The sequence below is a fragment of the Giraffa tippelskirchi genome, chromosome 3, assembly GCF_054371585.1.
Source record: "Giraffa tippelskirchi isolate mGirTip1 chromosome 3, T2T-mGirTip1v1.2.pri, whole genome shotgun sequence".
Taxonomy (NCBI): Eukaryota; Metazoa; Chordata; class Mammalia; order Artiodactyla; family Giraffidae; genus Giraffa; species Giraffa tippelskirchi.
The window spans coordinates 59,187,448-59,202,324 of NC_137277.1; the positions used below are offsets into that span (position 1 = coordinate 59,187,448).

General features: G+C 36.5%; 1 long non-coding RNA gene across 1 annotated transcript in view; it reads left to right on the top strand.

The window, feature by feature from the left end:
- The first annotated feature begins 8,677 nt into the window (after window positions 1-8,677).
- The window catches only part of LOC145541926 (uncharacterized), a 78,325-nt gene continuing 72,125 nt past the window's right edge, over window positions 8,678-14,877 (top strand). Inside the window, exon 1 of the long non-coding RNA XR_014079416.1 lies at window positions 8,678-8,956. This is a non-coding gene — a long non-coding RNA (uncharacterized LOC145541926). The remainder of the gene's footprint in view (window positions 8,957-14,877) is intronic.

Here is a 14,877-nt window from a genome sequence, read left to right on the forward strand (position 1 = left end):
TAGACTGTGGCCTGCCAGGCTACTCTGTCAGGGAGGGGAGCCTCCAGGCAAGAATACTGGAGTGCATTGGCCAATACTGGTTGCTATACACTTCTAGAGCACTGTATTTCCTGCTTCCCTAGCTGCCAACTCCCCTAAGTACCTGGTGCTGCCAGAAACCCTGCAACCCAAGCAGCTACACCACCTCCACCCCTGGCCCTCACAGGGGCAGACCCAAGGCATCCAGGGCAGCCTCAGGTGCAAACCCCAGTGGATGACCCACATGTAGAAGTGGAAATAAAATCGCAATTGAAACCAAAGGGCAGTGTGGCTAAGGAAGAAGACCCAACATCTTCCTACCAGCTGTAGAAGCTGCTGATTAAATCCACACGATCAACTAAGCAGACTCTATGTTGATGGAATATATAAAAGGTCATTGAGAGCTCCCACAAAAGAAAACACACTAGTTCTGATAGCTGTGGACATTGGAGGCAAGAATACATAGGAGTAGGACCAGATTAGAATCCAAGCTGCCCCCACAGCAGGTCCAGAGATCATCACAATGTTGAAGGGCATCCTAAGGAGGTGAGGTGGACTGTGACACCCAGCAAGAGAAAGGTTTCTGACAGCAGTGACTCAAGGAAAACATTAATTATTTTATGTTTTGACTTGTTCTGCAGATTCTTAAGGATTTTTTTTTTTTTTGCCCCTCTGTTGTAGTTGTCAATTTTATTGTCAGTATGAAATCCAATTAAGCTTTTGAGCATTTTTTTTTCCCTCAGTCACATTTTTATTGCTGTTGTAAACCTCTACTTCTATGTTGGGCTTTTGCAGTTCTGCAGAGTTTTCTTTTTTGTTTTGTTTTTGTTGTTGTTGCTGTTGTTATTTCTTTTCTCTCTTTTATTTTTAATTTTAAATTTTTAAACATAGTATACTTTTTCTACATTTATTCCTTTGTTTGCCTTTCCTATTGTTCTTTTCCCCTTTCAGTTAATCTCTAAAGTATATACATCTTCATCTACCTCTATTTAAATTTGCATGTCTATTCTTTCTTTCCTTTCCTCTCAAAATATTTGTTAGTTTTATTTTCATTGCTTTATTCCCAACTTGGCATCTTGCTTTACTTTTATTTTCCAGTTTGTGCTTTAGTTAGTTGTGTTCTTAACTGGTAAATATAATTTTTGATTTCCTTTGTTTGCTGGGTCAATCTACTGTACTTTACATTTGTTGGACTGTTTTTACTTTGCTCATGGGTGTATATGTATATGTGCATTTGGCATTATTTCAATTTTTATTTGCCTGATTTTGCAACTGCCATTTGTCTGGGGTTCATCTTTTGTTTCTCCTTTTTGAATATTTATTTTAATGTTACTTAATGTCATAACAAACCACTTTTGGAATCTTCATTCCTGATCAGATCAAGTCTTGAGCCTTTGTAGTGGTAGAACTGACTCCAAGACCCTAGACTACCAGAGAACTAACCCTAGGGAGTATCAAACAGTGAGAACTCACACAAAAAAAAATCCGCTTGAATGCAAGACCCAGTATCACCCAACCACCAGGAGCACACTGTGCAGGAAACCTCATCAAAACAACAAACAAAACAAAAATACAGATACAGTCATCAGCAGACAGGTTTACTCCCTCAATCAGCTTTGCCCTTTAGAGGAAAAACAAACAAACAAACAAACAAAAACCAGCCCAAATCTCACCCTATATGAAGCTTACACTAACCACTGGACCCACCTTAGAAGGGCAGAAGTCAAAAGGAAAAAAGAAGTCAACCTTCCTCAAGGAAAGAATCCAACTTTCCTTGAAGCCTGGGCAAAGTATACCTCAAAAACAGTAAGTTAAGAAAAAAAATAAAATAAAAATGCAGAGAAATACTACATAAATGAAGGAAAAAAGCAGAAACACAGAGACCAAATAAATGAAGAGGAAACAGGCAAACTACATGAAAATGAATTCAGAATAATGACAGTAAACATGATCAAAACCCTTGAAAACAAAATGGATAAAATGCAAGAATCAATTAACAAAGACCTAGAAGAATTAAAGAATAAGGATACAAAGACAAACAACACAATTACAGAAATTAAAAATACTCTAGAAGGAATCAATAGCAGAGTATATGGAGCAGAAGAATAAATCAGTGATAAAATGGTGGAAATAAATTTTGAAGAGTAGAATAAAGGAAAAAGAATGAAAAGAACTGAGGATAGTCTCAGAGACCTCTGAGACAATGGCAAACACACCAACATTTGAATTATAGAGGTCCTAGAAGAAGAAGAAGTGGAGAAGGCAATGGCAACCCACTCCAGTACTCTTGCCTGGAAAATCCCATGGACAGAGGAGCCTGGTAGGCTGCAGTCCATGGGGCTGACACGACTGAGCGACTTCACTTTCACTTTTCACTTTCATGCATTGGAGAAGGAAACGACAACCCACTCCAGTGTTCTTGCCTGGAGAATCTCAGGGACGGAGGAGCCTGGTGGGCTGCCATCTATGGGGTCGCACAGAGTTGGACACGACTGAAGCAACTTAGCAGCAGCAGCAGCAGCAGAAGAAGATAAAAAGAAAGGATATGCGAAATTTTTTGAAGAGATTATAGTTGAAAATTTTCCCAACATGGAAAAGGAAATGATCAAGTCCAAGAGGCCTAAAGAGTCCTATACAGGATAAATCCAAGGAAAAACACACCGAGACACATACTAATCAAACTAACAAAGACTCAACACAAGGAAAAAAAAATATTAGAAGCAGCAAGGGAGAAGCAACAAGTAACATACAAGAGAAATTGCATACACTTAATAGCAGATCTTTCAACAGAAACTCTTCAGGCCAGAAGGGAATGACAGGATATTTTTAAAGTAATGAAAAGAAAAAATCTAAAACCAAGATTATTGTAACCAGCAAGGATCTCATTCAAAATTGATGGAGAAATAAGAAAGCAAAGTTTGCTCTTTTTTTAAATTTAAAAGCAAAATTTAAAATAATTCAGTACCACCAAACCAGCTTTACAATGAATTTTAAAGGGACTTATGTCGTCAAGAAATACAAGAAAAAAAATTAAAATCTACAAAATCAACCCCAAAAATTAAGAAAGTGGCAACAGGAACATATATATCAATCATTACTTTAAATATAAATGGACTAAATGCTCCAACCAAAAGTCACAGACTGGATGGATGGATAAAAAAAACAAGACCTATATATATGCTGTACACAAGAAACCCACTTCAGACCTCAAGACACATATAGACTGAAAGTGAGAGGGTGGAAAAATATATTCCATGCAAATGGGAAGCAAAAGAAAGCTGGAGTAGCTATCCTCATATCAGACAAAATAGACCTTAAAATAGAGAAGATTACAAGAGATAAAGAAGGACACTACATAATGATCAAGGGACCAATCCAAGAGGAAGACATAACAATTGTAATTATCTATGCAAGACTTTAGCACCCCTCTAACACCAAGGGACAGATCAGCAAAACAGAAAATTAATAAGGAACACGTCTTAAAAGATATATTAGATGAGATGTATTTCATTGATATCTTCAGAACATTCCACCCAAATGCAGAAGAATACATCTTCTTCTTAAGTGCACATGAAAATTCTCCAGGAGAGACCACATCTTGGGTCACAAATCAAGCTTCAGTAAATTTACATAAATTGAAATCATATTAAGCATCTTCTCCAACCACAGTGCTATGAAACTAGATATCAATTAGAAGAAAAAAAAGAACTGTAAGAAACTCAAATAAATAGAAATTAAATGACACATTCCTAAATAACCAACAAGTTACTGAAAAAATCAAAAGGGAAATTAGAAAAAATTCTACAAATAAATGACAATGAAAACATGACAACTCAAAACCTATGGGATGCATCAAAAGCAGTTTTAAGAGGGAAGTTTATGGCAATATGATCATACCTCAAGAAACAAGAAGAACATCGAATAGAGAAGCTAACTTAAGCAACTGGAAAAAAATGAACAACAACAAAACAAAAACAAAATTAGTAGAAGAAAAGAAATCATACAGATCCAGGCAGAAATAAGAGAAAATGAAATGTCAGAGTCAATAGTAAAAATTAATTAAAGTAAAAGCTGATTCTTAGAGAAGATAAACAAAATTGACAAACCTTTAGTCTTACTCATCACGAAAAAAGAGAGAAGAATAAAATCAACAAAATTACAAATGAAAAAGGAGAGGTTACAACAGACAATGCAGAAATACAAAGGATCATAAAAGACTATTATGAACAACTATATGGCAATAAAATAGATAACCTGGAAGAAATGGACAGATTCTTAGAATAGTTCAATCTTCCAAGACTGAACTAGGAAGAAATAGAAATTATGAACAACCCAATCACAAGCCCTGAAGTTGAAGCTGTGATCAAAAATCTCCCCCCAAAACAAAAGCCCAGAACCAAGTGGCTTCACAGGAGAATTCAATCAAATATTTAGTGAAGAGATAATGCCTATTCTTCTAAAACTCTTTCAAAAATTTGTAGAGGAAAAAACACTTCCAAACTCTTTCTACAAGGCCACCATCACCCTGATACCAAAACCAGCCAAAGACTACACACAAAAAAGAAAGATATAGGCTAATTTCACTGATGAACATAGGTGCAAAACTCCTTAACAAAATTTTAGCAAACAGAATTCTGCAACTCATCAAAATGTTCCTACACCCTGATCAAGTTGGGTTTATTCCAAAGATGCAAGCATTCTTCAACATATGCAAATCAATCAATGTGTTACACCATATTAACAAATTGAAAGATAAAAGCTGTATGATAAAAATAAAAAGCCTTTGACAAAATTCAGCATTCATTCATGATTAAAATTCTTCAAAAAATGGGCATAGAAAGAACCTAACTTCAACATAGCAAAAGTCATATATGATAAGTCTATGGAAACATTATTCTCAATGGTGAAAAACTGAAAGCATTCCACCTAAGATCAGAAATGAGAACAGGGTGTCCAATTTCACCACTATTATTCAACATAGTTCTGAAAGTCCTAGCTTTAGCAATCAGAGAAGAGAATGAAGTAAGAGGAATCCAGTTCAGAAAGGAAGAAGTAAAGCTCTCACTGTTTGCAGATGATATGATACTGTACATAAAAAACCCTAAAGATAGTATCAGAAAATTACTAGAGCTAATCAGTGAATTTAGCAAAGTTTCAGAATACAAAATCAACACACAGAAATCACTTGCATTTCTATATATTAACAATGAAAAAATCTGAAAGAGAAATTGAGGAATCAATCCCCTTCACCACTGCAACAAAAAGAATCAACATTGTGAAAATGACTGTACTACCAAACACAATCTACATATTCAATGTGATCTCTATCAAATTACCAATGGCATTTTTCACAGAACTAGGACAAAAATTTCACAATTCGTATGGGAACACAAATAGCCAAGGCAGTCTTGAGAAAGAATAATGGAGCTGGAGGAATCAACATTCCTGACTTCAGATTATACTACAAAGCTACAATCATCAAGATGGTATGGTACTGGCACAAAAACAGAAATATAGACAAATGCAACAATATGGAAAGCCCAGAAATAAACCCATGCACCTATGTGTACCTTATTTTTGACACAGGAGGCAAAAATATACAATGGGGGCAAAGAGAGCCTCTTCAATAAATGGTACTGGGAAACTGGACAGCTACATGTAAAACAGCAAAATTAGAATATTTCCTTATACCATACACAAAGATAAACTCAAAATGGATTAAAGATCAACATGTAAGACCAGAAACTATAAAGCTCTTAGAGGAAACCATAGACAGAACACTCGATGACATAAATCAAAGCAAGATCCTCTATGACCCACCTCTTAGATTAATGGAAATAAAAACAAGAGTAAACAAGTTAGACCTGATTAAACTTAAAAGCTTTTGCACAGCAAAGGAAACTATAAGCAGGGTTAAAAGACAACCCTCAGAATGGGTGAAAATAATAGCAAATGAAACAACTGACAAAGGATTAATTTACAAAATATACAAGCAGCTCATACAACTCAATACCAGAAAACCTAACAACCCAATCTAAAAGTGGAAAAAAGACCTAAACAGACATTTCTCCAAAGAAGACATACAAACACATGAAAAGATGCTCAACATAACTCATTATTAGAGAAATGCAAATCTAAAATGAGATATCACTTTACACCAGTCAGAATGGCCATCATCAAAAAGTCTACAAACAATAAATGCTGAAGTGTGAAGAAAGGCAACACTCTTGCACTGTTGGCAGCAATGTAAATTGATATAGCCACTATGGAAGATGGTACAGAGAGTCCTTAAAAAACCTAGAAACAAAACCACTATATGACCCGCCAATCCCACTCCTTGGCATATACTCTGAGGAAACCAAAATTGAAAAAGAAACATGTATCCCATTTTTCATTGCAGCACTATTTTCAATAGCTAGAACATGGAAACGACCTAGATGTCCATTGACAGATTAATGGATAAAGAAGGTGTGGTACATATACACAATGGAATATTACTCAACTGTAAAAGGGAACACATTTGAGTCAGTTCTAATGAGGTGGATGAATCTAGAACCTACTTTACAGAGTGAAGTCAGCCTGAAAGAGAAAGATAAATATTGTAACACATATATATGGAATCTAGAAAAATGGTACTGAAGAATTTCTTTATAGGGCAACAATGGAGAAACAGACATAGAGAATAGACTTATGGACATGGGGAGAAGGAAAGGGTGAGACATATGGAAAGAGTAACATGGAAGCTTAAACTATCATATGTAAAATAGATAGCCAACAGGAATTTGCTGTATGGCTCAGGAAACTCAAACAGGGTCTCTGTATCAACCTAAAGGGGGGGATGGGGAGGGAGATGGGAGGGAGGTTCCAAAGGGAGGGGATATATGCATACCTATGGCTGATTCATACTGAGGTTTGACAGAAAGCAACAAAATTCTGTAAAGAAATTATCCTTGAATAAAAAATAAATTAATTTTAAAAAGTTAATAGATAAAGAAAAAAAAAAACTGAAGTGTGCATGCATAAATGCCCAGTTGAGTAGAAAGAGTGGGACTGCACCCACTCCCCATAACTATTCACTGTAAGGTTTTTCTCTCATGTTATGATTTTAATACGAATATAAATGTCACAGCTGTGGAACTGCTCTTCAAAGTAGTAGTCAAAAGGAACAAAAACCCATTAGTGTTGTTCTCTCCTGATTGGAATCTTTAATAATCAGAAGGTTATCCTCTTTAAGAGTCAGCAGTTGTAACAAGCAGAAGTTTCTAGAGTTGTACCTCAGGAGTTCCAGAATTTCAATAATTATTCTACCTATGGAATCAAATATACCATAATCTATTGAAGAGTTGGTGCAAACCAATGAATGTTTACAAAAATAAAATAATTAAGAAATGTACACAAATGAGCAATAAAATTATACATAATATATATGTATTTGTTCTTTGTTTTAATATCACATTTATTAAAAAATTAATCTATTGGAAACAAACTAATACTAGTCCCCTCACTAGAATAATTATAAAAAAAATTAGAAAACATGGAGATAATACAAATTTACTAAATGCAAAATGGTGAAAGATTTTAAAAAGTCATATTTCTGGAATTCTCCTAGAACTCAAGGAAAAAAAAAAACACACAACACAACACAACACAATAAACCAAAAAACAGGCAATCTGAAATACAGACTCTGATAATCCAGTGAAATTACACAACGTTGAAAAAGAATAGAAACATATTCAAAAAGAGTTAAGGAAAAAATTGTAAAGTTTGATTCTTTAGATTGGAAAGTTTCTTAATTCTTTAGATTGAAAAGTTTGATTCTTTAGTTTGATTCTCTGTTTGACTAACAGGCAGAATTAGTTTATGACTTCAAAATAAAGAAACCTAATATTTTCTTCATAAGAAAAATATTAGGGATAACAACAAGACTGGGAAACACAACATTTTAAGCTTTTTATTCTGCAATATTAAACAGAAGAGAGCAATAAGAAAATCATATAAAGAACTTTGAGGTGAAAACGTATTGCATATTACACTTAGTCAAAAAAATGTTCATGGCATCTGGTCCCATCACTTCATGGCAAATAGATGGGGAAACAATGGAAACAGTGGGCTCCAAAATCACTGCGGATGGTGACTACAGCCATGAAATTAAAAGACGCTTGTTCCTTTGAAGAAAAGTTATGACCAATATAGACGGCATATTAAAAAGTAGAGACATCAGTTTGCCTGCAAAAGTCTGTATAGTCAAAGCTACGGTTTTTCCAATAGTCACTTATGGATGTAAGAGTTGGACCATAAAGAAAGCTGAGCACCAAAGAATTGATGCTTTTGAACTATAGTGTTGAAAATGACTTTTGAGAGTCCCTTGGATTGCAAGGATATCAAACCAGTCAATCCTAAAGGCAATCAGTACTGATTATTCATTGGAAGAGTTCAAATCAGATGGTTTCTATTTTGGTTTCCAATATAGTTTCTATATGGTTTTCAATACTTTGGCCACCTGATGCAAAGAACTGACCTTGATGCTGGGAAAGATTGAAGGCAGAAGGGGACAACAAAAGACGAGATGGTTGGATGGCATCACCAACTTGATGAGCAAGCTCTATGAGTTCATAATGGAGAGGGAAGTCTGACGTGCTGCAGCCCATGGGGTTGCAAAGAGTCGGACACTACTGAGCGACTAAACTGAATTGAAGTAAATGTTATTGCTCATAGTGAGGCTGTGGAACAACAGTATGATATTCTTTGTTAAGGATACGGAATCCAGGCCCTAACCCACACCTCGTAAATTAGAATCTGCATTTAATGAGATTCCCAGGTGATTAAGGTGCACATTTAATTCGAGAAGCATAACACTGCACTATGCTTATCTATTCCTGTGTGTAAATCTATGATTGATTTATGTTTATCCAACTGGTTCAGAATCCATTCTCAAAGGTAAGCAAATTCATTGGAAATATATAAAGCAAAAACATTGTTGAAATATCCTATTGGAATAGTTGGTCAATAAATGTCATTATTAAAAACAAAATAAATTGAAATGAACAAACTCCCTTCTGGCCTGCAGAATTTCTGCTGAAAGATCAACTTTTAACCTTATGGAGATTCCCTTGAATGTGATTTATTGCTTTTCTCTTTCTACATTTAAGAATATTTTTTCTTTGGTTTAATTTTTGTTAGTTTGAGTGATGTGTCTTGGAAAGTTTCTCTTTGGACTTATCCTGTATGTGACTCTCTGGGCTTGCTGGACTTAAATGGCTCTTTCCTATCCCATGTTAGGGAAATTTTTGACTATTGTCTCCTCTAATATTTTGTCATACCCTGACTTTTTCTCTTATTCTTCTAAGACACCTATAATTCGAATATTGTTGTGTTTAATGTTGTCTCAGGGGTTTCTGAGACTGCCTTATGTCTTTACATTCTTTTTTCTTTATGATACTCTGCTTAAGATATGTCCACCATTTCATCTTCCAGCTCACCTATCCATTCTTCTGCCTTAGTTATTCTGCTCTTGGTTCACTCTAGCTTATTTTTTCTTTTATTTCTGTTATTGTGTCATTCATTGCTGTTTATCTATTCTTTATTCCTTCCTAGGTTTTTGTTAAACATTTTTTTATCTTCTTGATCAGTGCCACCATTCTATTTGTTTGAGCTGCCGTTTTATTTCTGAGAGCAAGTTTATGCCAATAAAATGAACAATCTGGAAGAAATGGACAAATTTTTAGAAAAGTACAACTTTACAAGACTGAACCAAGAAGAAACAAAAATTATGAGAAGTGTTGAAATTTAAACTATGATAAAAAAAAAATTCCAGAAAACAAAAGTTTAGAACCAGATGGCTTCACCAGTAAATTCTACCAAACATTTAGAGATTAATTAACATGTATCCCCCTCAAACTCTTTCAAAACTTGCACAGAGGGGGAATCTCACAAATTTACTCTATGAAGCCACCATCATTTTGATGTCAAAAACAGACAAAAATGTCAAAAAAGAAAATTACAGGCAAATATCATTGATGAGCATAGGTAGAAAAATTCTCAACAAAATTCTAGCAAACAGAATCCAAAACACGTTAAAAGGATCAAGTGGGATTTATCATAGGGATGCAAGGATTCTTGAATATACTCAGATCAGTGTGATACACCAAGGTAATTTGAAAGAGAAAAATCATATGGTCATCTCAATAGAGACAGAGAAAGTTTCTGACAAAATTCAACACCAATTTAAGGTAAAAATTCTCTAAAAAATTGGCTTAGAAAAATGTTTATCAACATAATCAAGACTGTATGGGACAAAAACACAGCAAACATTATTTTTAATGATGAAGAACTGGGGTTGGGGGGAATGCAAGAAGATGGCGGAAGAGTAAGATGGGGAGATCGCCAGCCTCCCTCCGAATATATCAAAAACTCATCAAGTTATGGAAAAACTCCTACAAAGCAAGCTCTAGGAAACCGCAGAAGACCCCAGGCCTCCAGGGGGACAGGCTAAGCTCCCTGAAATGAGGTAGGAGAGAGGAAGGAGACATAAAAAGGGAAAAGATGGAGAAATTCTGGGCAGGAATTGTGCCCCAAGGGAGAAAGTGAGCGCTAAAATAGGAATTCCCCTTCACAGGGAAATTCCCTCACAGGCAGGTCCGAAGGGGAGCTGCTGAAGTCTCTGAAAATCAGGCAAAGCAGGGAATTGGGGCACAGTGGGTAAAGCGTCTGCCTGCAATGCGGGAGACCCAGATTCAATCCCTGGGTCAGGAAGATTCCCCTGGAGGAGGAAATGGCTACTCACTCCAATATTCTTGCCTGGAAAATACCATGGACAGAGGAGCCGGGTAGGGTACAGTCCATGGGGGTCGCAAAGAGTCGGCAGGACTAAGTGACTTCAAACAAAGAAAGCTGCACTTCTCAGCCCCTTAACAGCTCATGGACCGTGTCCCCAAATAGACGGTGGGCTCAGGGAACCGAGAGTGGAGTGGCAAACAAACCCAGCCAGCACGCACAAGGCTTGCAATACAGAGGGCAGGTCCGGGTAGCCGCGTGTGACAAACTGCTGGCGCAAAGGGCCAGGCTAGGATGCCAATAGAGGGGAGGCAGACAAACTTGGGCAGTGCACACAGCCCTCCTGGCACAACCCAAAGAAGAACAAATAACCCCAGTGACAGAGTGCAGGCAGTGAGATGAAACAAGTGCACACAAGCCCCGCGACACAGAGGGTGAGCTCAGGGGCTGAGGGAAGCCCACACAAGTGACCGCGACTCAGAAGGATCCACCCAAGTACCTACCTAGCAAGTTTCTGCCAGCAGCACAAGGTGGGACAGGGGAACAGAAGCACCAGCAGTGATCCCAGGGACAAGTAGGGGGCTGGCAGCACTGCAGATATGCTGAGTGGGCCACTCTGAAGCAGCTGCGGATATAGGCGCGCCCAATACCGCAAAAGCTAAAAGGACTGCCCAAAGGCATACTGAACCCGTAGACACTCCAAAACCTACTACGGGACACTGCACTGCCCTTCAGAGAAAGGAGATCCAGCTCCAGCAACCAGAACACAGGCACAAGCTCCCCCAACCAGGAAAACATCACAGGACTCTAATCCAACTCCATCCACAGGGGCAGATTCCACAACCAAGAGCTACAATCTTGAAAACCGTTTTTTTTTTTTTAATTTTTTTCTTTTTTCTCTTATATATCACACTGTTTATTCCCCCAACATATCTCCACCTTCACACTGGCCTTTAGCAGTGCTATGGAGTTTTCCTCTTTGTGTTTCTTGTCAAAGAAAGAAAGAAAAACATTCATTTTAAGTTTTTTTTTTCTCTTTCTCACTTTTTTTTTTCCCCTTGATGAGCTTTTTGGATTTTGTTTTTGATGTATTCAACTGCTTTTCCTATAGTTCTTTACCAGCTGTAGCTATTCCTGAATATATATAAATCTTTTCTACATACATCTATTCATCTTTGCTCCTCTATTTTTTTCTTTTCTTTTTCTTTAATCCTCTTCTCCACCCTCTCCTTTTGTCTTTTCTCTCCCTTCTCCTCTTTCCCTTTTCCCTCTTTTTATATTCTCCTTTTTTTCCCTTCACTCTTTCTTCTTTCACCAGGTAAGTTACATTGTTGAGCTCTCTATACTATATTCCCAGTTGGCCCTCTGCTCATACTCAGATTTCCAGATCGAGCATTAGCTAACTCTGCTTTCAACTGGCACCTCTGGTTTCCCTTGTTCACCAAGTCAGACTCCTGTACTCTTTCCTGTAGAACACTTTGGTTATAACTGTATGTGTGGAAGTGTGTGGATATGTCTCAGTATTTCTGTAATTACCTACTCGATCTCCTCCCACTCCCATAACACAGGCACAACACCCCCAACAAGAAATCAACACAAACCACCCAGCCAACATTTCCTTCCAAGGGCAAAACCAAAAGAAAGAAGTAATACAACCTTAAAAGGAGATCTCAGGTGGAGCGAGTTAAGGGAAAAAATAAATGAAAAATGAAAAAGCAAGGTAGAAAATCACAAGACCAAATAAGCGAAGAGGAAATAAGTAATCTCCCTGAAAGGTAATTCATAATAAGTAAAGATGCTCTGAAGACTTGAAAATAAAATGGAGAAAATACAAGAAGCATTTAATACAGTTAATACAATCACCAAGGACATAGAAGAAATAAAGAATAAGCAAACAGAGATGAATAACACGATTACTGAAATTAAAAATGCTCTAGAAGGGACCAATAGCAGAATAATTGAGGCAGAGGAACAGATAAGTGAGCTAGAGGATAGAATAGTGGAAATAACTGCTGAAGTGAAGAATAAAGGGAAAGGAATGAAAAGAATTGAGGACCACCTCAGAGACCTTTGCAACAATATTAAATGCACCAACATTCGAGTTATAGGGATCCCAGAGGAAGAAGAAAAAAAGAAAAGCACTTAGAAAATTTTTGAAGAAGTTATAGTTGAAACTTCTTCAACATGGGAAAGGAAATAGTCAGTCAAGTCCAAGAAATTCAGAGAGTCCCCTACAGGTTAAACCCAAGGTGAAACACATTGAGACACATATTATTCATGCTTACAAAGATTAAGCACAAAGAAAGAATATAAAGCAGCAAGGGAAAAGCAACAAGAAATATACAAGGGAAAACCCATACAATTAACAATGGGTCTTTCAGCAGAAACTCAAAAGGCCAGAAGGGAATGGCAGGATATATTCAAAGTACTGAAAGAGAAAAACCTACGAGCACAATTACCATATTAGTTTGATGACTGTAGCTTTGTAGTATAGTCTGAAGTCAGGCAGATTGATTCCTCCAGCTCCATTCTTCTTTCTCAAGGTTGTTTTGACTATTCAGATTCTTTTATGTTTCCATCCAAATTGTGAAACTTTGTTCTAGTTCTGAATGAAGTTAAGTCAGGAAGAGAAAAACAAACATCATATATTAATAAATACTTAAATGACATCTAGAAAGATGGTACTGATAAATCTATTTGCAGGGCAGAAATGAAGAGGCAGACATAGAAAACAGACTTACTGACACTGTAGGGGAAGCAGAGGGTGGGAAAATTGAGAGAGTAGCATTGAAACATATTGATTACCATATGTAAAATAGATAGCCAGTGGGAATTTGCTATATGGTCCAGGGAGGTGAAACATGGTGTTCTGTGACAACCCAGAAGGGTGTGATAGAGCTAGGGGGTGGGAGATTTAAGGGGGAGAGGACATATGTATACCTATGGCTGACTCCTGTTGATGTATGGCAGAAGCTAACACAATATTTTAAAGCAATTATCCTCCAAATAAAAATAAATAGATTGATTTTAAAACACTTAGGAATAAACCTAACTAAAGATGCAAAAGACTGCTATGCAAAAAACTATAAAACATTGATGAAAGAAATAAAAAATGACACAAACAGGTGGAGAAATATAACATGTTCTTGGATTGGAAGAATGAATATTGTGAAAATTACTACACAAAGCAAACTACCGATTTAATTCAATTCCCATTAAAATAGCAATGGCATTTCTCACAGAATTAGAATAAAAAATTTTGCAATTTGTATAGAAACAGAAATTATCTTGAATAACCAATGCAATCTTTAGAAAGAAAAATGGAATAGGAACACTCGACCTACCTGACTTCAGACTAGACAACAAAGTTATTGTCATCAAGACAGTATGGTAGTGGCACAAAAACAAAAAAAATATATAACAATGGAACAATGCAGAAAACCCAGAGATACCTCACACACATATGGCCACCTTATATTTGACAAAGGAGGCAATAAAATACAATGCAAAAAAGACGACCTCTTCAAATAGCACCAGGAAATCTTGACAACTGCATGTAAAAGAATGAAACTAGAGCACTTCCTAACACCATACACAAAAATAAACTAAACATTGATTAAGCACGTAAATGTAAGTCCAGAAACTCTCTACCTCTTACGGAAAGACATAGCCAGTTTGACACTATTTGACATAAGTCACAGCAATATCCTCTTTGACCCATCTCCTAGAATAATGGAAATAAAAAGCAAAAATAAATGAGACCTAATTAAACTTAAAGCTTTTGCCTAGGAAAGGAAACCATAAATAAGATAAAAACATAACCCTCATAACGGGATAAAATAATTGAAATTGAAGTAACTGATGAAGAATTAATCTCCAAAATATATAAGCAGCTTATATGGCTCAATATCAGAAAACACACAACCCAATCAGAAAATGGGCTGAAGACCTAAACAGACATTTTTCCAAAGAAACATATAGACGGCTAATAAACATATTAAAAATGCTCAACATAGCTTATTATTAGAGAAATGCAAATTAAAACTGTAATGAAGTATCTCCTCACACCAGTCAGAATGGCCATC